At 42.8% G+C, this 21,546-nt stretch overlaps 1 protein-coding gene and 1 long non-coding RNA gene across 2 annotated transcripts in view; both read right to left on the bottom strand.

Annotated features, from left to right (window-relative positions):
• The window catches only part of LOC130129680 (protein 4.1-like), a gene marked incomplete at its 3' end in the record, with an annotated part of 176,054 nt that overhangs the window by 35,474 nt on the left and 119,034 nt on the right, over window positions 1-21,546 (bottom strand). The window lies entirely within an intron of this gene.
• LOC130129482 (uncharacterized) lies at window positions 10,285-11,373 on the bottom strand. The gene is made up of 3 exons (XR_008812066.1): window positions 11,241-11,373; window positions 10,715-10,772; window positions 10,285-10,570 (listed from the first exon to the last, which is right to left on the bottom strand). It is a non-coding gene; the product is annotated as an uncharacterized LOC130129482 (long non-coding RNA).

The raw sequence follows: 21,546 nt of genomic DNA, 5'->3' as shown, positions 1-21,546 counted from the left end.
CAAGCCGACTCCGCCCCCCTCCCGAAGACAGCGGCGCCAATTCGTGCTGCTTCGTCGCGTCCGGTTGATAGTCGGATCTGACGAGACCGGGGCGCGAACCCCGGTCCCGAGTGGGCAACTGCATCGACACAAAGCCGATGCTTAGACCGCTACACCACCGCCGCGGACCCCAGTCAAGACACCATTTTACCTGCTATGAGTGCCTGTGGACATTAGCTACGTTAACATAGAGCCTAACATTTCGATTAAAATCAGTTTAAAAAGCCAAACAGAATAAAATGCTCTGTATAAACAGCTCAATCAGAATAAACAGACTCAAACCAACTGACATTTCAGTCAGTTGCAGAGGGGTACTTTACGCCGTTTCCTAAACCGATCGAAAGAAAAACTGCACCATGGAAACGACGTGACCCGATTACGTTCCGGCCACCTTCTTCCTGTGCAGGCCCTGCTGAGTCACTTCCGGCTGTCAGCTGACGGTTTTTTGTTTGTTTGTTTGTTTGTTTGTTTTGCTCTGGTTCCTTGCGTTTAAACTTTGAATAGATTTTATGTTTGCCTGTACTATTTTGTGGATTTTAACGGATGTTGTACGGACTTGATCACACTCAAGTCTCCAACACCATAGTGCTGGCGCTGTATGTGGCGAGAACCGTGTGGACTCAACCCTCAGCCGCGGCCGTGATCGACGGTTTGGTTTATACGTCCTCGCTGAGCTTTTTGTCTGTTTTCTGGAAATACGGCCTATTATAGTTGAATTCCTGAACGGACTCTACTGTCGCTTGACTGTGGCTACCTGACACTCGGACTAGATTTCATGGCTCTGCTCGTGATCGCTGATCCCTTCATTTGTACCGCCAGCACATTTTGCTGCCAGCTAGCACCGGCTTGTTTTTAGCCAAAGTAGCTAGCTAGCCAGCTAGCTAGTGGTCCAAGACAGAGACTCTCGCTGGGAATTCTCTTGCCTGCCCCAGTCGTGGTCTGCCACTTGAGAGACTGACGTCCTTCTCCCTCACAAGAGTCGGACTGTATCTCTGTGCAGACTGACAGCTGCTCCAGAAGGCGAACAGGAAGACTCTTAAAAAAGAACTGAGCATTATTAGATGCCTAGATGGTAAGAAAACAAGAAATAACAACCTATACAAACAAGTCCACGAAAAAATGTCACACAGCTGTTCCGATTAAATGCATCGGTGCATGTAAACACACGTGATGTGGTCGTATTAGATCACATGTAAACAAACGTGACGTGGTCGTATTAGATCACATGTAAACACGTGATGTGGTCGTATTAGATCACATCACTTGGTCGTATTAGATCACATGTAAACACATGTGATGTTGTCGTATTAGATCACATGTAAACACGTGATGTGGTCATATTAGATCACATCACTTGGTCGTATTATATCACATGTAAACACACGTGATGTGGTCGTATTAGATCACATGTAAACACGTGATGTGGTCATATTAGATCACATAACTTGGTCGTATTGGATCACATGTAAACACATGTGATGTGGTTGTATTAGATCACATGTAAACAAACGTGATGCGGTCGTATTAGATCACATGTAAACACGTGATGTGGTCGTATTAGATCACATCACTTGGTCGTATTAGATCACATGTAAACACGTGATGTGGTCGTATTAGATCACATGTAAACACGTGATGTGGTCGTATTAGATCACATCACTTGGTCATATTAGATCACATCACATGTAAACACGTGATGTGATCATATGAGATCACATCACTCGGTCGTATTAGATCACATGTAAACACGTGATGTGGTCGTATTAGGTCACATGTGATGTGGTCATATTAGATCACATCACGTGTTGATGTGGTCGTATTAGATCACATCACTTGGTCGTATTAGATCACATCACATGTAAACACGTGATGTGGTCGTATTAGATCACATGTGATGTCGTCGTATTAGATCACATCACGTGTTGATGTGGTCGTATTAGATCACATCACGTGTAAACAGTTGATCCGAAGTCTTCAGTTGGCATCATTTCAATCAGAATGGAAAAAGAGCGTGCATGTAAGCGCAGACAGTGACATTCCAGACTTCCAGTCTGCAGAAAATCATTACTAAATCAAAATTAAAATTCCTGTTATATGCTGTTTTTTAAGCATACTTACATGTTTGTAGACACAGGAAGCAATATACGTATTTCTATACTTTTTCATTATTTACACAAAATATCTCAAATTTTGATTTGTGTGCTGCAGATTTATTAGCATTAAAATGTAAGAATTAAAATTTTACGAATAAAAACTGACTCTTAACATGTGACAATTGAATTATCACCAGGGAAAACTGAATTATTATTTGTAACAATTAAATTTTTACTAGTACGAATTCAATTCTTACATGTAACAATTTGTAATTTTACAAGTGAAAACAGAATTTTTACGTGTATATATTCAATTATCTCGAGTAAGCATTTGATTTTCACTAGTGGAAATACAATTCTTACTAAGAATAAATTATCACTCGCAATAATTCAATCTTTACAAGTTCAAAATGAAATTCAACATGTACTAAAAGCTAAAACGGCTTGCCATGCAGAACGCAACATAACACCACACATCATAGTATAAAGTACTGGCCAGTACACAACAGCGGTGACCTACCACTGTAGCGAAGCTGTCCATCGGGAGGGGCTGAGTCCCATCACACCCTGCTGCCATCGTCTGCTCTGCTGGAGCCTGTAGACAGACAGTTAGTCAGACAGTCAGTCAGTCAGACAGACAGACAGACAGACAGACAGACAGACAGACAGACAGACAGACAGACAGACAGACAGACAGACAGACAGACAGACAGACAGACAGACAGACAGACAGACAGACAGACAGTTAAAATCTGGGTAACACGTTCTATGACGCCCATGTGTAAAACACATTATAAACATACTTATAATGTGTTGCAATCTGCTTAAAGCACTGTGTAATTATATTTATAAGCACTCGTAAGTATTCACAATGCTTTTGGTGATAACAGCTGAACGACGGACATTAACATTACTGTCATGTAATGTTTCCCCAAAAAACTCACTCTAAATACTCAATTGACTCAAGTCATAGATAATTACTGAAACAACTGATGCGTTACCTGTACTTCCATATACTGGGTCATCCATTCCCCCAACCGCTTATCCTGCTCTCAGGGTCGTGGGGATGCTGGAGCCTATCCCAGCAGTCACTGGGCGGCAGGCGGGGAGACACCCTGGACAGGCCGCCAGGCCATCACAGAGGACCACCCCAAAGGTTGGACTACCCCGGGGCTCAAACCTAGGACCTTCTTGCTGTGAGGCGACCGCACTAACCACTGCGCCACCGTGCAGTGGGTCATAACGGGTCATAACATACAATAAACTGAGTACTGGTAAGGTAGTGCAATTTGACACAACTGAATGATGGATTTTTACATTTCTCTAATTTTATGTTTCCCCCAAAAACGTACTCTAAAGACTCAACTGACTTGTTATAGAACTTCATGAATATTTATGAGTGCATACAACTATAATTATACAGTGCTATAAGCAGATATCCTGCTTTATAAGCATTAGAGACATGGGCGTCACAGAAAGGGTTACCCACATTCTTAATAATGTGCACTCCTCTTGGAGAAAATCGTGAAAGATCAGAACTTTGTTCTAATCGGCTTAATAAACATGAGACTACTTTTTTAATCATCAGTTATTAAACAGAAAAATTGATGTGAAGAATCTATTGATTTACTCTGCAAGATATTTTATTTCATCTGATTTTGTTTCTGTTTCATTTATGTTCTGTTCAAACCTATGTTTGACAATATGTACACATGTACATCTAGACAGACGTACAATGAGAGACAGACAGACAGACAGACAGACAGACAGAGAGCGAGAGAGAGACAGCAAGAGACAGACAGAGACAGACAGAGAGAGAGAGATGACAGAGACAGAAAGACAGAGAGAGTAAGAATGAATGAATGAAGAAGAGAATAGTAATAATCACATATTTGGACAAAGCTATCCTCAAAGCACCACTAACCTTCCTCACCATAACTCTGACCCCCAGGTAAACAAGACTGGAAGAGACCTGCTCCAGCTCTGTCAAAGCCTCGGTCTGCACATTGTTAACGGTAGGTTTAGAGGGGACTCTTTGGGAAGACCCACCTTCTGCTCACCTCTTGGCATTAGTACAGTAGATTACATGGTAACAGATTTAGACCCTTTCTCTCTCGGTTCATTTATAGTTAAACCACTAACCCCTCTGTCTGATCACACCCAATAAAAGGACAGAAACTAACACTTCACACACAGCCCAGTGATCTGCTTAACATCAGCAGAACATACAGATGGGCTCCAAACAGTGAACAAGAATTCCAGAAAGCAATCGGAAGTCAAAAAATTCAAACACTCTTAGACAACTTTCTGGACACCACGTATGTTCACAGTAAAGAAGACATAGACCAAGCAGTTAGAGAAATTAACCAGATCTGACTACAGCTTCCAAATGAAGAAATCCAGCCACGAACTCCCCCCAAAACAAAAAGAGACCAATTGGTTTGATACAGAATGCCAACAAAAGAGAAAGGAACTTAGGAAACTATCTAACCAAAAACACAGAGCCAAGCAATGCAAACATAGGCCTTCTTTACTGTGACATGCTCAAACAATACAAACGTACACTCAAGATCAAAACAGCTCAATACACACAAAAACAATTGACAGTAATCGAGGAGTCCATAAACACGAACAGATTCTGGGAAAATTGGAAAAACCTAAACAAAACTAAACCTGATGATCCAGTTATACAAAATGGAGACATTTGGATCAACCACTTCAGAAAACTATATAGAAACACTCTCATCAATTCTGATTCAGAACAAAGTTAAACAAATTAGAATTGGCCATCAAGACTCCCAGAACCCTTTGGATCTCCTGATTACTGAGCAAGAACTGGAAAAAAAGTTAAGCAACCTAAAGCCCAAAAATCAAGCGGGCTTGACGGCATCCTGAACAAGATGCTTAAACACACAAGTAAAAAAAAATCAGGTTGGCCAGACTTAAATTATTCAATTTGAGAATTGCTGGTTCAAATCCCGTGTTACTTCCGGCTTGGTTGGGTGTCCCTACAGACACTATTGGCCGTGTCTGCTGGTGGGAAGCTGGATGCGTCCTGGTCACTGCACTAGCGCCTCCTCTGGTCGATCGGGGTGCCTGTTCGGGGGGAAGTGGGAGGAATAGCATGACCCTCCCAAGCGCTATGTCCCCCTATCAAAACTCCACTGTCAGGTGAAAAGAAGCGGCTGGCAACTCCACATGTATTGGAGGAGGCATGTGGTAGTCTGCAGCCCTCCCTGGATCAGCAGAGGGGGTGGAGCAGAGACCAGGACAACTCAGAAGAGTGGGGTAATTGGCCAAGTACAATTGGGTTGAAAAAGGGGGAAAAAATTATTCAATTTGATCTTGAATGTGGGTTACTACCAAACATCTGGAATCGTGGTCTCATTATACCGATTTTTAAAAACAGAGATAAGTCTGACCCTGATGATTATAAAGGCATTTGTGTGAACAGTAATCTGGGGAAGGTTTCCTGCAGCATTATAAATTCTCAACTCATACACTTCATTACGAAACACAATGTCCTGAGCAAAAGTCAAATTGGATTCATACCAAATCATCGCGCATCATACCATATTTACACCGTACACACCCTGGTCGACAAATATGTTTATAAAAATAAGAACCAAATATTTGCATGTTTCACTGACTTCAAAAAGGCATTTGATTCAATATGGCACATTGGTTTACTTTACAAACTACTTCCAAGTGGCGTGGGGGGTAAAACACACAACTTAATAAAATCCACGTATACAAACACCATGTGCAGCATCAAGATTGGACACAAGAGAACATCATTTATTTCTCAAGAACGTGGGGTGAGACAAGGCTGCTGTTTATCACCTGCCCTGTTCAACATTTATATTAATGAATTGGCCACCATGTTGGAACAGTCCACAGCACCCATCTGCTGTACGCAGATGATTTAATACTGTTAACACTAGAACAACCAAAGACGGTCATATGACTGTTTTGGATTTTCAAATAACTTTGTGGGAAAAAAAAAGATACAGACCTGCCACTCCCTGAACGCACCTAAAATTGCATATATTTGCATTAAAATGAGTTTTAGATCAATTGCAGGAAAAAAAGATATAAGATCTACCTAAACCATGACCTGTCAAAATGACCGCATGTAATTTGTGCGTGATTGTGCGCGTCATGTCACTATTAAAGATGTGTGCTGGTCACATAATTTCCATCACAAAGTTCGTTGCTCTGTCCCAGAAAAAAAAACTAGCATTCTCCAGTACAGAGAAATAGTCTAAACTTGATTTTTGATTATTGCCAACATGTCTGGTTACAGACACCATTTCAGATGCACCATGACTACCACCGCAGCGTTGCAGTATCTACAGATGTTGGACAGCAGCCATTTTAAATTGTTTGAAAAATAGTATTAAAGTTAAAATGTTAATTTTGGTGTCAGTCGTTTCTTAACAGACATACTAATATATGTAATGCATTAATATCTCAATTGGGCATTTATCTTGACAGAATATAGAGTTTAAAAACCGACCGTTCTAGTAGTTTTTAAGTTCCGGTCATTGTTTGGTACTCTTTATTTTCAGTTCTTTTTTTACATTTCACATTTTATAGGCCTTGTTACGTTTGTTAGATTAGCAATATGTGTTTTCCGTTTTGTTTTTGATGTAATGTTTTCACTTTTTAAATTCTGCTATTGAAGTTCGACCATGTCCTAAGATTTTCATTGGTGACGAAGGACAGGATTAGGAACGAGTATATTAGAGGGACAAGAGGGACAGCTCAGGTTGGACAGTCTGGAGACAAAGCAAGAGAGACAAGATTGAGATGGTTTGGACATGTATGGAGTAGAGATGCTGGGTATATTGGGAGAATGATGCTGAATATGGAGCTGCCAGGGAAGAGGAACAGAGGAAGGCCAAAGAGGAGGTTTATGGATGTGGTGAGGGAAGACATGCAGGTGGCTGGTGTGACAGAGGAAGATGCAGAGGACAGGGAGAGATGGAAACGGATGATCCGCTGTGGCGACTCCTAACGGTAGCAGCCGAAAGTAGTAGTAGTAGTAGATCCTGCAGGTACACAGGACAACAACTAATAATGCCTGCAGAGCTGAATTGGGCCAACATTATTATTGAAAATCCAAAAATGTCCCAAAAAAATTCTCTTGCTTTGTAGACTTCAAAAAAGCATTAGACTCAATTTGGCATAATGATCTGTTCCTGAAATTAACTGAAAAAGGTGTAGGGGGGAAAATATAAATGTGCTGTGAAAATTGCCAATATGGAAAGAGATTTTTCTCCCAAAGTAGAGGGGTAAATCAGGGCTGCAGTCTCAGCCCCATCCTGTTTAACATTTACATTGATGAACTGGCAACATCTCTAGAACAATCAGATATCCCTGGTCTCACCCTCTCTGACACACCAATTAAATGCCTACTTTTTGCAGATAATCTAATATTACTAGCACCATCTAAGGAGGCATTACAACAGCAACTGGATCATCTGCAAAACTTCTGTCAGACCTGGGCTCTGACAGTAGTCTGGTCAGTTAAGGGCAAATATGGGGTCAAGGCTGCAAAAAGTCATTCACATTTGAGCCAATGTTTTTCTGTTAATTTAGGGTCCAATAAAGAAAAAAATGCAAGGAGCCCAAAATTTTAGGTGGGGGAAGTCTCTGAAATGGCCACGCCCACTTTTTAGGCCTGGAAATCAGTATCTCGGCTCCTGAATGTCGCAGAGAGCTGATCATGGGCTCAAAAGAAGCAGAAGCACCACATTTATATAAGCATTATGAACAAACATATACCCCAAAACCTTTACTTTTTCAGGTATTTACAAAAAACTAATTTTCACTGGTCACATACATGGCCACGCCCACTTTTTAGCCCTGGGACTATATCTCAGGCTCAGCTCTCGGAGGTTGCCCCGAGTTGATATTGGGCTCAAAAGATGTGGAAATAACTATTTATATTAGTGCTCTGAACAAATATACTGTATGCCCTAAAACCTTAACGTTTTGAGCTATTCATGAACATGTTCTTTTTTCCATTGAATTGATCAGCAGCATGCAATCAACTTTAGCCAAATCTGTGCAAGAAGGCTATACAGTTTGTTTGAGTAAAAGTGTTACATCTACTCATGGAGTGCTAGTATTCAAGTTGACTCTTTGTTATAAGAGGAGGAACCCAGTAACCACCAAAGAAACAAAGCAAACCATGTGAGGTCCAAAAAAATCTTTATTTTAACCTCACACATCCCATCAGACTGGATTCAAACACTTGCTGAGGCACTTGCAATAAATGAGACATTTCATCCCTCTGCCAGCACAAGAACATGAGGTACACTTATTAGATCTGCAACTACACACCCCTGTTACTTGAGACAATGTATCTCTTGTGGAAACTGTGCTCCACTTGACGAAGAGTTCCTCTCCTTCGGTAGTCCAACCCCATTCAATGACAGGGGGACAAGGGAGTTGTAGCAGGCTGTTTCCCCACAGCCATCCTGCCTGGAATGTAGCTCTCAACAGATGCTGTAGAAGCGCATCCTGACTTGGGGGTAGGTCTCTCAGCTCATCATTAACTGAGTGCTTGAACAGCTGGAATCTGAGCTCATCTATACTGACACAGTTGTACAGTCCAGTCTTGTTGTACCAGCTCATTACCCAGGGCTCAATAACTTCCATGCTTTCCTTAACTGTCTCGATACTAGGGCAGCAACTTAGTCCTCTCAAAGCAGCAGTGAGTTCTGTGGACTTACTGTGGTTTATCCAGGCTTTGTATTGAGCAGTCTTTGAGTGGCCAAAGAAGGCGCTCACAGAATCACAGCCACTAAAAGAATGGAACACAGGCATGGCATCGGCCACATCTCCACCAAGCTTCTTGTGTGCTTCTGTGATTGAGTAGAATTGGCGTTTGCCAGGAACTGCAAAGTCAACTATAAGTTGCAAGTCATTACATACTGATAGGAACTGTGTAGTGAACCCTAGTAGGATGACTACCACATCGGAGTCGACTGTTCTAACTGTAACTGACTTGATCTCCTTGTTTAGCATGTGCATCACATGGCAAACGATGCGGTTGTCAGCCTCCTCAAGCATATCTATGCTGTCATAAAGCTGGATCTCGAAGCTTTCGCCGAAGTTTGCAAGCACCTTTCTGCCGTAGGTGATGCTGAACTCCTTGTCCCAGTTCCACGCTTGTGCCTTAGCAATCCTGGCGAACATTAGATTCAGGGCTACTTTGTTGTCTACATTAGACAGAAAAGCTTCAAAGAATTGCTTAGATTCTGGCATGGTGTCATTCTCACTGAAAGCCATCTGTGAACTACCTGCTGATCCCCGGTTCTTCCTAGTCGCAGTCTTGATACTCATATTCTGGTAGAGGTCAGCCACAATGTCAATACGATTGGCTTTCTTCTCATGACCGATCCTGGCAATGCTGTTCAACACTTTGATTACAAAGTCTTGGAATGTCATGCCTTTGGTGAGAGACTTTGCCATGATTCGTACTTGCACAGACAAATCTATCACAAGTCCTTCTGAGGATGTAGATTGAACTTGTACACCGATGTCCTTAAGAATTTGAGACTTTTGGCTATGATAAATATCTCCATCCTTTGTTGACAAGGCGTCGGGTAAGCCTGAAATTGAAATGAATAGTTAAGCTAAGTGTAACTCTTGGGCTTACTGTCAAATCAATTAACTTGAATGTGAAATTGAATCAATGAATATCACTGTATTAAAAATCTGGTAAGACTTAAGTAACATCTAAAATATTTGAATAACTGACTTTATATCAATTAGTTTCACCTGTGAATTCACCACCAAATAACTTCCTTGTCTCTTCTTCTCTTGATCTGCAGGCCTCCTTCAGCTTTGCAAAGGTTCCTTTGGGTGGCTTGATTGCAGGGCTAGCGAGTTGGACTTTTGCACATGAACTTGGGAGTTTCAGGGCATTTCGTGAGATGGTGGCATTGACATCCTTCTTACTTAATACAATTCGCTCCTGCACAAACTGGTCATGCTGAGTTTTGCCGACTGTAAAGACAAAACTGGAGTCTTTACTTATGACATCTGGGAAGGGAATGGATGAGTTCAACCTCATGAACTGAGCTGGCTGGCTCTTCACAATAGAAGCAAAGTTCGGCTCCAAACGCAAGACTAGGCCCAGCCTTTGCTCGTGTGTTTGCCCCAATAGTCTGGTGATCTGCAAGGTCCAGTTCTCTTTTCCGTTTACGATCCTTCGCACAATTGAAATGGCTGTTATTATAGCGATCATAGCAACTCTTGTGGATTTTATATCCATCCTGTAAAGTTTCTGCATTGACAGCTGACAGTCTCTGTGAAAGATTGATATCCGCATCATTGGTGATCAGTCCGGATTCCTCAAACAGTTTTACTTGGTGAAGCAGCTTAGGAGCTGTGACAGCAGTTATGTCCCTTCCACCAGATTCCTGTCATGAATTTAGAAATGAAATGTTGGACTCATTGCTGTCATAAACATTACATTACTGAAGGAATACGCATGAAAACTAACACTGTTGGACTCATTGATGTCATAAACATTATACTACTGAAGCACACACGTGAAAACTAACCTTGCAGACAATGCACAGGGTCTTGTTCCCTAGTTCCATAGTTAGGATGGGGGATCATCTGATCATGGAAAATCAGAACTAATTTAAACTTGATTTTTCTGTACACAAGTTTGTAACAGAGTGATGTTTCACTGGTATGGCACAATACATCCACCCTCCCACAAAAATAGCATGCAATAAACAATGTTATTTATTCTTCTGCATAGATACAAAATATAGTCCAATAAAAGTGTGTCCAAATATAGCATAATAAAAGTGTTGTTACTACAAATACTTTCACCCTTTCATACCAGCCAACTAAAAATGCCCAAAATTAACCAACATGTGTAGAGCAAGCAGACACACAAACACCAACTGTCCAAAAGTAGGTAATGCCTTAGCCAAATACTACAACTGTGCAACTGTGCTGTCGAGTGTATCGAGCAAGTCATGCTTGCAAGGCTAGTTAGGCCTACACATATGAGCTAAGGTGAAAATAATGTTTTACAAGGTAAACATACAAAAATAAAACAACACTGTTCCTTACCATCCATCCACGAGGTCAGGAACAAATTAACTCACTGATATGAAGGCCAGATGAGGCATGCATGTCATATTTTGGCAAATGTTTACAGTAAACTAGCTTTACTGAAACATGTGCACTTCTGCTTCCTTTCCTGTAGAATCAACCACTTGATAAACAAACAGCGCCAATTTGTAATTGTGGTCAGAGGCGGCATTACATCCCAAGTGATAAGAAGAACCACAGACAACTAAGATATTTTCTAAACTCATGATTCGTGTGTGTATTGTGCTTCATGCTTTATAACATAGGCAGCGAATGAGATTCATGTCAAATATAGCTTTTTACAACCTTCAGGAGCTGATACGTGAAACGTGACCAGTAAAAATTAGTTTTCTTAAAATATCTGAAAAAGTAAAGGTTTTGGGGTATATGTTTGTTCATAATGCTTATATAAATGTGGTGCTTCTGCTTCTTTTGAGCCCATGATCAGCTCTCTGCGACATTCAGGAGCCGAGATATTGATTTCCAGGCCTAAAAAGTGGGCGTGGCCATTTCAGAGACTTCCCCCACCTAAAATTTTGGGCTCCTTGCATTTTTTTCTTTATTGGACTCTAAATTAACAGAAAAACATAGGCTCAAATGTGAATGACTTTTTGCAGCCATTTTGCCTTAACTGACTAGACTACAGTTCATCTGAAACAGACTAGAACTATGGTCTTCTAGAAACGACCCAGGTGTCAGAAACCCAAATAGGTTCTTACTAGGCTCCACTGACACAGAACACACACACAGCTACACATGTCTGGGACTAATAATTACCTCTACAGGACAATTCAATCTCACTATTAATGATCTCAGAGACAAGGGAAGAAGGGCTTTCTATACGATTAAAAAGTCGGTAACACGTTCTATGAAGCTTGCCCCTATAATGCCCTATATGCATCTATAACGCCCTATAAGTGTAGCTATGTCATTGTAAGATTCATTATAACCATGTATATGCCCTCACAACACCTCATAACCATCTTTATGATACATTGTCAATTTAAAACGGATTTATGCATTATAAATATGTCATTATCAGCCTGTTTATCTGTCAAATGTCATAATGCATCTTAGCCAACTTGTTTTGCTGAAGTTTTGTAGAGATGCATAATGAGACGTCAGTGCTATTTCACAGTCTTCAGCCATAGCCGTTCGTCATTGTAATACACATTATAGGAAAGTATGGGCGTTATAGATGCAATAGATGTTTATAGGGAGTTATAGATGCTTATAGAGCGTTACAGATGCTTATAGAGCGTTATATATGCTTATATGGCATTATAGATGCAAGCTTCATAGAAAGTGTTACCAAAAAGTCTTCAAACATACACATACCTGTTAGAACATGGCTCAAAATATTCAAATCCACAATTGAACCAATTTTACTATATGGTAGTGAAGTGTGGGGTCCTCTTGTAAATTAAGACTTTGGGAAATGGGACAAACACCCAGTTGAAATCCTGCACACTGAGATTTGCAAGAGCATTCTCACAGTACACAGGAACATACCCAACAATGGATGCCGAGCAGAACTGGGCCAGGTTCCCTTGTTAATAACGACGCAAAAAAGAGCAATCAAATTCTACCAACACCCAAAAGCAAGTGACCCCAACTCCTACCATCACAAAGCTCTCAGTTACCAAGAGGAGAACAAAGAGAGGAGTCCCCTCAGCCAGCTGGTCCTGAGGCTCAGCTCAGCCAACAGCACAAGTCATCAGGACAACCTTCACAAAATCTGGCCCAACCACATTATAGCTAAAGAACAAGAACCAGAATGTTATAGTGTGAGTGACCAAAACCGAGCGAGAGAGAGAGAGAGAGAGAGAGAGAGAGAGAGAGAGAGAGAGAGAGAGAGAGAGAGAGAGAGAGAGAGAGAGAGAAGCCTGTGGCCCTGACAGCATCAGGACTGAAAAGCTCAAACACAGTTCTCTTGAGCTGCAGAAGGCCCTGCTTAAACTATTCAACCTGGTTCTACAAGCTGGCTGCTCTTCTGACACCTGGAATAGGGGGCTTACATCCCCAATATACAAGAGTGGAGATACATTTGACCCCAATAACTACCGAGGCATCTGTGTGAGCAGTAACCTGGGGAAGGTCTTCTGCTATATTATTAATACAGGCCTTCCTTACCAAACACAGTGTCTTGAGCAAGAGTCAGATTGGCTTTCTACCAAATCACCACACTACAGATCACATCTACACCATACACACCCTAATTAATCAAAATGTTCACCAAAAAATAAAGGAAAAATATTTGCATGCTTCATTGATTTTAAGAAAGCATTTGATTCTATCTGGTACGATGGCTTACATTATAAAATCATCCAAAGTGGCGTAGGGGGTAAAGTTTTTGACATAATCAAATCTACATATTTGGAAAATAAGTGTGGAGTAAAACTTGGTGACAAAAGAGCAGAATACTTCACTCAAGGGCGAGGGGTGAGACAGGGCTGCAGTTTGAGTCCAACCCTGTTCAGTATCTACATCAGTGAGTTAGCAGCGTTACTGGAACAATGTGGAGCTCCTGGCCTCACCCTAAACAACACAGAAGTTAAATTCTTGCTCTATGCAGATAACCTGGTGCTGCTGTCACCCACAGAACAGGGTCTACAGCAGCATCTGGATCTGCTAGAGAAATACTGTCAGGACTGGGCCCTGGCAGTAAACTTAAAAAAGACAGAAATTATGATCTTCCAGAAGAAGCCCAGGTGTGAGGAAAGTAGACACCTATTTACTCTAGGTAACACCACCCTAGAGCACACGTTAAACTATGATCACCTGGGACTGAGGGTCAGTGCCTCGGGAAGCTTTGGTCTGGCAGTGAATGCACTTAAAGAGAAAGCCCAAAGAGCTTTCTATGCAATAAACAGAACAGTCTATAAAACAGACACCCCAATTAAAATCTGGTCCAAAATCTTTGACAGTGTCCTCCTGCCCATTGCAGTATATGGAAGTGAAGTATGGGGTCCACTCAGTCAGCAAGACTACGCTAGATGGGACAAACATCCAATAGAAGCCCTGCATGCAGAATTCTGTCAAACTGCTAAACGTACAAAGGAAAACACCAGCAGATGCATGCAGGGCAGAATTAGGCCGTTTCCCATTGATAATAAATATTAAAACAGATCACTTAAATTCTGGATGCACCTTAAATCAAGTCCCCACCACACACTGCAGTTTAAAGCAGTCCAAATCCAAGAGGTAAGAAAGAGTCCCCTCAGTCAGCTGGTCGTGAAACTAACTGACCCCGTAACCACTGACACAGATGAGTTTCAGACTAGCACTGCTAACCAACCACAGACTAGAGGAAACCACATCATCACACAATGCAACAACTCATATGTGGAACACTGGGACAGAGAAACCAAATGACAACACAAGTTAGAATGTTATGGGGCCCTAAAAAGAGAATACAAACTGGTTGACTGTCTGTCCACTGTCAGAGACAGTCAGCAGAGACACATCCTTATCAAGCACAGGCTCACTGACCACAGTCTAGCCAGGGAAAAGGACAGACACACAAAACATCTTGGCTACCAAAAGAGCAAAGAATATGTGGTCCCTGTACGGCAGGTGAGGTGGAGACAGAGATACACTTCCTGCTAAATTGTGAGAAATCCCAGAACATAAAGAGAAAAATACCAGGAGAAATTTGAAAACCAGATTCCAAATGTTCTACTGCTGGATGAGAAAGAACAATGGCCACTTATTTTAGGAGAGGGTCAAAGGTCACACCTTGCGGCACAATATTCAATTCAATACAATTCAATTTTATTGTCATTAAAAACAATGTGCAGGCACATGTTAAAAATGAAATGAGGGCTGTGGCTTCACCAAACAGTGCAAGACAGACACAGACAAACACAGCAAACACAGTATAAGATATACACACATGAAGACCAAAAGCTAAAAATAAGTTAAAAAAAAGAAGCTGGAGTACAAAATATTAAAAAATATCCAGACATTCAGTGGGTAGCCAGGTCCAGGTGGGCAACAGCTTGTGGAAAGAAGCTGTTTTTGAGCCTGGTAGTGCGGGCTCTGAGGCTCCTGTAGCGCCTCCCAGAGCGCAGGGGGGAGAACAGTCCATGGTTGGGGTGGGTGGGATCAATATGTGTCAGAATGCTATAGCCTAAGGGTCAGTGAGTGACTAAAACACTGTCAATTACTGTCAGTTGCTGTTCAAGTGCTGTTCCATGTTTCTGCCAGATCTATGTATTCCTTTTTCTTTTTTTTGTGTTGTACTCTGTTGACCTGTTTTGTTTTGCTTTGGCAACACTGGAATTAATGCAATCATGCCAATAAAGCATCTCTGAATTGAATTGAAGAGAGAGAAAGAGCGACAGAGACAGACAGAGAGAGACAGACAGACAGAGAGACAGACAGACAGAGAGAGAGAGACAGAAACAGAGAGAGAGAGACAGAAACAGAGAGAGAGTGAAACAGACGGAAATGGAGTGTGCTGGATAAAAACATGCCGAGCAGCAGTAAAAGTTACACTCACAGAGTCGGCTCATTCTATTCGGAAAGTATTTTTTATGCTGAGAAGACACTTCTACACCCATTACATGGTAAAATGGTCAAGTTATGATTCTGAGGAAAATCAAAATCATAATTTGACCATGACCAAATTATGATTTTCCTCAAAACTATTAACCTGACTCAAATGCCTATTATTATGTAGCTGGCTAATAACACTATGGTGTAAACAATTTCACACACGATGCAGGGACCACAACGCACACACGGCTGTTCATTTCCATGCTTTACTAGGAACTCTTCTTCTGTTGGTTACAACCCAGACAACAGCAATATAGAATACAGGTGCCACCTAGTGGTCACTGGTAGAATAGCCTCATCCATACATAACATCTCCTCCCAACTAAAATAAGTTGTACATCAACAATGCAAAAATCACTTCCCGGAACAAAGATTAAGTGACAAAGGCATAATGTTACTCCCCAAAAGTACATTCAAAACAATGTTATTTTCCGGTATACATTCAGACCCCGTATTTGTTTCCCAATATTTTTATACTCAAAAGTCTCAGTCTCTTTACCACATTATCAATGTGTTTACTCAGCAGAGTAACGTGCAGGTGGTTTAGTATGTCTCACCGGATAGCGCGAGTGTTTAACAGTCTCCGCTATCTTAGTAGGTCCAGCACCAGCTGGTTCACTGGAGTGAGGTGTCTCCGTGGGCTCGATAACCACTGGAACTGGATTAGTGTTCTCATCAGTGTGAGATGCAGGGATACCGAGGTGACGTGTAGTACCACCAGCACTACGTTGAGGTGACATAGGGAAGCTGGTAGGAAGGTGGACTGCAGAGCTGGCAGATCCGCGTGTGCCTGCTCTGTTCGCGTCAACATCTGATCCACATGGCGTTTCCACACTCCCTGTGCTCCCACCTTGACCTCGTATGACACTGGTCCCGTTTGAGTCATTATAACTCCTTGTGTCCACTTTTCCTCCCCCTTCCGGTAATCACGAACAAGGACAGACTCACCGACTGCAAAGTGTCTGGCCTTGGAGTGTTGTTGATGGCGTTGCTGCTGTGAGTCTTGAGAGCGATGAACAACCCCAGCCACAATGGGTTTGAGAAAGTCCAGTCGCGTGCGTAGCATGCGCCTTGTGAACGGCATAGACGGCAGTTCCTTTGTCGTGGCGTGCGGGGTGTTGCGATACGTCAACAGGAATGTGTCGAGCCGCTGTTGCACTGGTGCGGCGCCCCTGGAGGATTTGAGGGCGTGTTTGAAAGTCTGTACAAAGCGCTCGGCCAGGCCGTTCGTAGCAGGGTGATACGGCGCTGAGCGAATGTGCTTGACTCCATTGGCTTTCAGGAATGTGGCGAATTCCTCAGAACAGAACTGGGGTCCATTGTCGCTTACGAGAATGTGAGGAAGGCCGTGGCGACTGAAAAGGCCCCTCAGTACTGTGATGGTCTTGCTTGCTGTGGTGCTATCCATGATTTGCACCTCGGGCCATTTAGAATGAGCATCTACTACCACAAGATACATGTGTCCTTCAAATGGACCAGCAAAGTCCACGTGAATCCTTTCCCAAGGACTGGAAGGCCACATCCATGGATGTAGAGGGGCAAGACTCGGTTCTCTCTGACTATGCTGGCATGAGTGGCAGGATTTGGCCTGGAGCTCGATCTGAGAGTCAATACCTGGCCACCAGACATACGACTGTGCCAAGCTTTTCATCCTCACTACCCCTGGGTGTGCTGTATGTAGCTCGTTGAGCACCCGGGGCCGTAGCTTGGGTGGCACTACCACTCGTGTGCCCCACATGAGGCATCCCTGTTGGATTGTGAGGTCACTTTGATGAGTCAGGAAAACAGACAGTTCAGTATCTGTGTTTTTCGTGTTTGGAAAATGTCCAGTAGTGACCATCTCTAGTACGCGAGACAGTGTAGGGTCAGATCTAGTGTTGTTTCGGATATCAGTGGTACTGATTGGTAGTGTGTCTAACTGTGACATGTAAAACACATCTATGGTGTCTATCTTGTCATCGTGAGTGTCCGGAAGTGGCAACCTTGACAGTCCATCTGCATTAGTATGTGCTGAAGCCTTACGATACTCTATAGTGTAATCATGCGCTGACAAGAGGAGCGCCCAGCGCTGCATGCGGGCTGCGGCCATCGACGGCGTACTCCTCACTGGACTGAGAATGGAGGTCAGCGGGCGATGGTCTGTGAGTAGAGTGAACTTGTTACCATAGAGATACTGGTGAAACTTACGTATGCCAAGGACTATCCCCAGCGCCTCTCGCTCAATCTGGGCATAGTTCTGCTCTGCTTTGCTGAGTGTTCTTGACGCATAAGCGATAGGTTTCTCTACACCATCAGGCATGACGTGAGAGAGTACAGCCCCTACCCCATAGGGTGAAGCGTCACAGGCTAGACGGAGGGGCAGCTCAGGGTTGTAGTGGGTTAGCACCTTCTGAGATACCATGAGCTCATTCACTTTTCGGAACGCTGCCTCACAAGCTGTAGTCCACTGCCATTTCTTCCCTTTGTGCAGCAGTGCGTTCAGTGGTTGCAGGATGGCTGCCAGGTCCGGGATGAAACGTCCATAGTAGTTTATCATTCCGAGGAGCGAGCGTAGTTGGCCAACGTTGGTGGGTGCCGGTGCCTCCTCAACAGCGCGTTCCTTCTCTGGCGACTTGTGGAGCCCGGCAGCATCGATGACATGACCTAGATACTCTACTGACTCCTGGAAAAACATGCACTTATCCTTTTTGACATGGAGACCATACTCCTCCAGTCTCGTGAGAACGTCGTCCAGGGCTTTCAGGTGGGTCTCTTCATCTGGCCCACTAACCAGAATGTCATCGAGATAACAGTGCATGAATGGCAATCCAACGAGCACTTGATCCATAGCCTTCTGGAACAACCCTGGTGCCGACGCGATACCGAAGGGCAAGCGGTTGTAGCAGAAAAGTCCTTTTTGTGTGGAAATAGTCAGTAGCTTCCTCGACTCCTCCACTACTTCCAGCTGTAGGTATGCGTTTGACAAGTCCAGTTTACTGAAGCGTTGACCTCCAGCTAGCGATGCAAAGAGATCCTCAATGCGTGGAATAGGATACTTGTCCACACAGAGTGGTTGGTTGAGGGTGACTTTGAAATCACCACAAAGTCTCACCATGCCATCCTTCTTGTTGACAGGAACTACGGGTGTGGCCCAGACAGTATGCTCCACTGGTGAGATCACACCGAGGTCAGTGAGGCGGGTCAGTTCAGCCTCTACTTTGGATCTCAGAGCATAGGGCACATTACGTGGTGGGCAGAATTTGGGTACGCTATCAGGTTTAAGAGTCACTCTCGCCTTAATGTCTTTCATTGAACCCAACCCATCCGAGAACACAGCAGAATGCCGCTTTAGTACAGCATCTAAACTGTCTTTCTTTTCAAGTTGTACACCATACACAGTTTTTAAGTCTTTTCAGTTAAGCTTAATAGCTCTCAGCCACTCTCTACCAAATAGTGGAGCTGCATTCACTTTACAACATACAATGGTAACTCAGCTGTTTGCTTATTCAGGTTTACTTTCACATTAATAACCCCTTCTGGTAACAAAGGTTCACCTGTATACGTCCTAAGGACTACATCAGTAGGCTGCAATGGCACCTTTTTCATTGTACTTTTATACTGTTCCCATGAAATTAAAGATACAGCAGCCCCTGTGTCTAATTCCATTTCAATTTTCTTACCATTTATTTCAGGTAACACAGATATACGTGAATATTTACCCTTACGAAACAGTGCATAGCATGGCAATTTGTTATCATTGTCAGATTTAGTCCCTTCACTTGTACTTTCATTGTCACTGGCCTCCACACAATGCACTTTCTTCTTATCTCTCCCGCTGTGTTTGGATGCGTTGCTTTTGCCTTTAAACTCCGGTTTCCCTTCTCTGTATTTCCTCTCTCTGCCATAGTCATTCTTGGGTTTACTTGTACACATGCGACCAATGTGGCCTTTCCTGCCGCATTGATGGCAGTCTCTATCTTTATACCAACAGTCATCATCACTATGATTTGTCTTTCCACACCGCCTGCATTTGGCATGGGGCGTTTGAGAGAGAACGGCATTTACCTTTAACGAGCCGCTCAACTGTTGTGCGTCACGCGCCACTGTTTCTGCTGAAACTGCATAAGTGACCGCTTTCTGAAAGGTCAAATTGTCCTCGGTCAACAGGCGCTTCTGAACCGTTTCACTTTCCAGTCCACAAACAAACCTGTCCCGTAGTGCATCCTCTAAGTAGCCACCAAACTCACAATGCTCGGAAAGTCCTTTAAGCACAGCAACATACTGAGCCACCGACTCAGCGTCCTCCTGATTCCTCTTGTGGAAACGGAATCTCTCTGCTATCACTATCGGTTTGGGGGCGAAATGCCTTTACAATGTCACCATACGTCTTCTCCCCAGGCTTATCTGGAGCAATCAGACTGCGCCATAATCCGTAGGTCTTTGGCCCTATCACACTCAATAGAACCGGCACCTTCTTAGCATCCCTGATCTCATTAGCCAGGATAGAATTCTCACAACGCTCAATATACGTTGCCCATTGTTCACCGGATTCCTCAAATGGTTCCATACCGCCAATAATTCCCGCCATGATGCGTCCTTCTGGTTCCTTTTCCCTTTCTTCTCCGCTACAACTGCGTGGATGACTTCGTCCAAACAAGTAGAAAACTTCCCTTTTCACGGCTACTTTGGTGCCTAAAAGTTTCTACTCCACATCTCGTCGCCAATTTATATTATGTAGCTGGCTAATAACACTATTGTAGAGCCGAAGACGTGTCCACCACACTATGGTGTAAACAATTTCACACACGATGCAGGGACCACGACGCACACACGGCTGCTCATTTCCATGCTTTACTAGGAACTCTTCTTCTGTTGGTTACAACCCAGACAACAGCAATATAAAATACAGGTGCCACCTCGTGGTCACTGGTAGAATAGCCTCATCCATACATAACACCTATAGAGGAGCCCGGCAAGCTGTTCAAAATTAATAAGACCTACAGATGGGCTCCGGACAGTGCAGAAAAATTTATCAATATCCTGAATTCATCCAAATTACTCAATATGATTACTAACTTCATTAACAAACCGTTTGAAACTAATAAGCACAATACCAACCAAGCTGTCAATGAAATCAATTGTATCTTTCAGACGGCAGCAAACATGGTCTTACCAAGGACCCACAACAGAAAAAAGAAACAATCTGAAAATGAAAAATGGTTTGACAACGATTGTAAAAATATAAGAAAAGAACTGCATAAATTGTCAAACCTGAAACACTACCAACCTCAAGATATGGATATAAGAAAGAAATATAGCGAAAAATTAAAACTATATAAACACACATTAAGAATGAACAAACAAACCCTACAGGAAATAGAAAATTCCCTGAATCAAAACCAATTCTGGGAAATGTGGAATAATTTGAGTGCTACAAAACCACAAGACCTGCCTATCCAAAATGGAGAAATTTGGAAAAGTCATTTTGAACATATCTATTCGGAAATCCAACAAGAACACTCAAATTCCAATTACAATCTGATCAAACAAAAATTACAGTTGCTCGAATGCACTATAAAAGACAACCAAAACCCACTGGATTTTCCAGTAACACAAGAAGAACTGGCACAGAAGCTCAAATCCTTAAAACCCAATAAAGCTTGTGGCCTTGACAGCATCAGAAGCGAGATGCTTAAAAACAGAACACCTGAGCTGCAAAGGGCAGCACTCAAATTGTTCACCATCC

The sequence above is a fragment of the Lampris incognitus genome, chromosome 19 (assembly GCF_029633865.1).
Source record: "Lampris incognitus isolate fLamInc1 chromosome 19, fLamInc1.hap2, whole genome shotgun sequence".
NCBI lineage: Eukaryota > Metazoa > Chordata > Actinopteri > Lampriformes > Lampridae > Lampris > Lampris incognitus.
The sequence above is the reverse complement of the archived record's forward strand: the minus strand, read 5'-3'. Positions and strand labels throughout refer to the sequence as shown.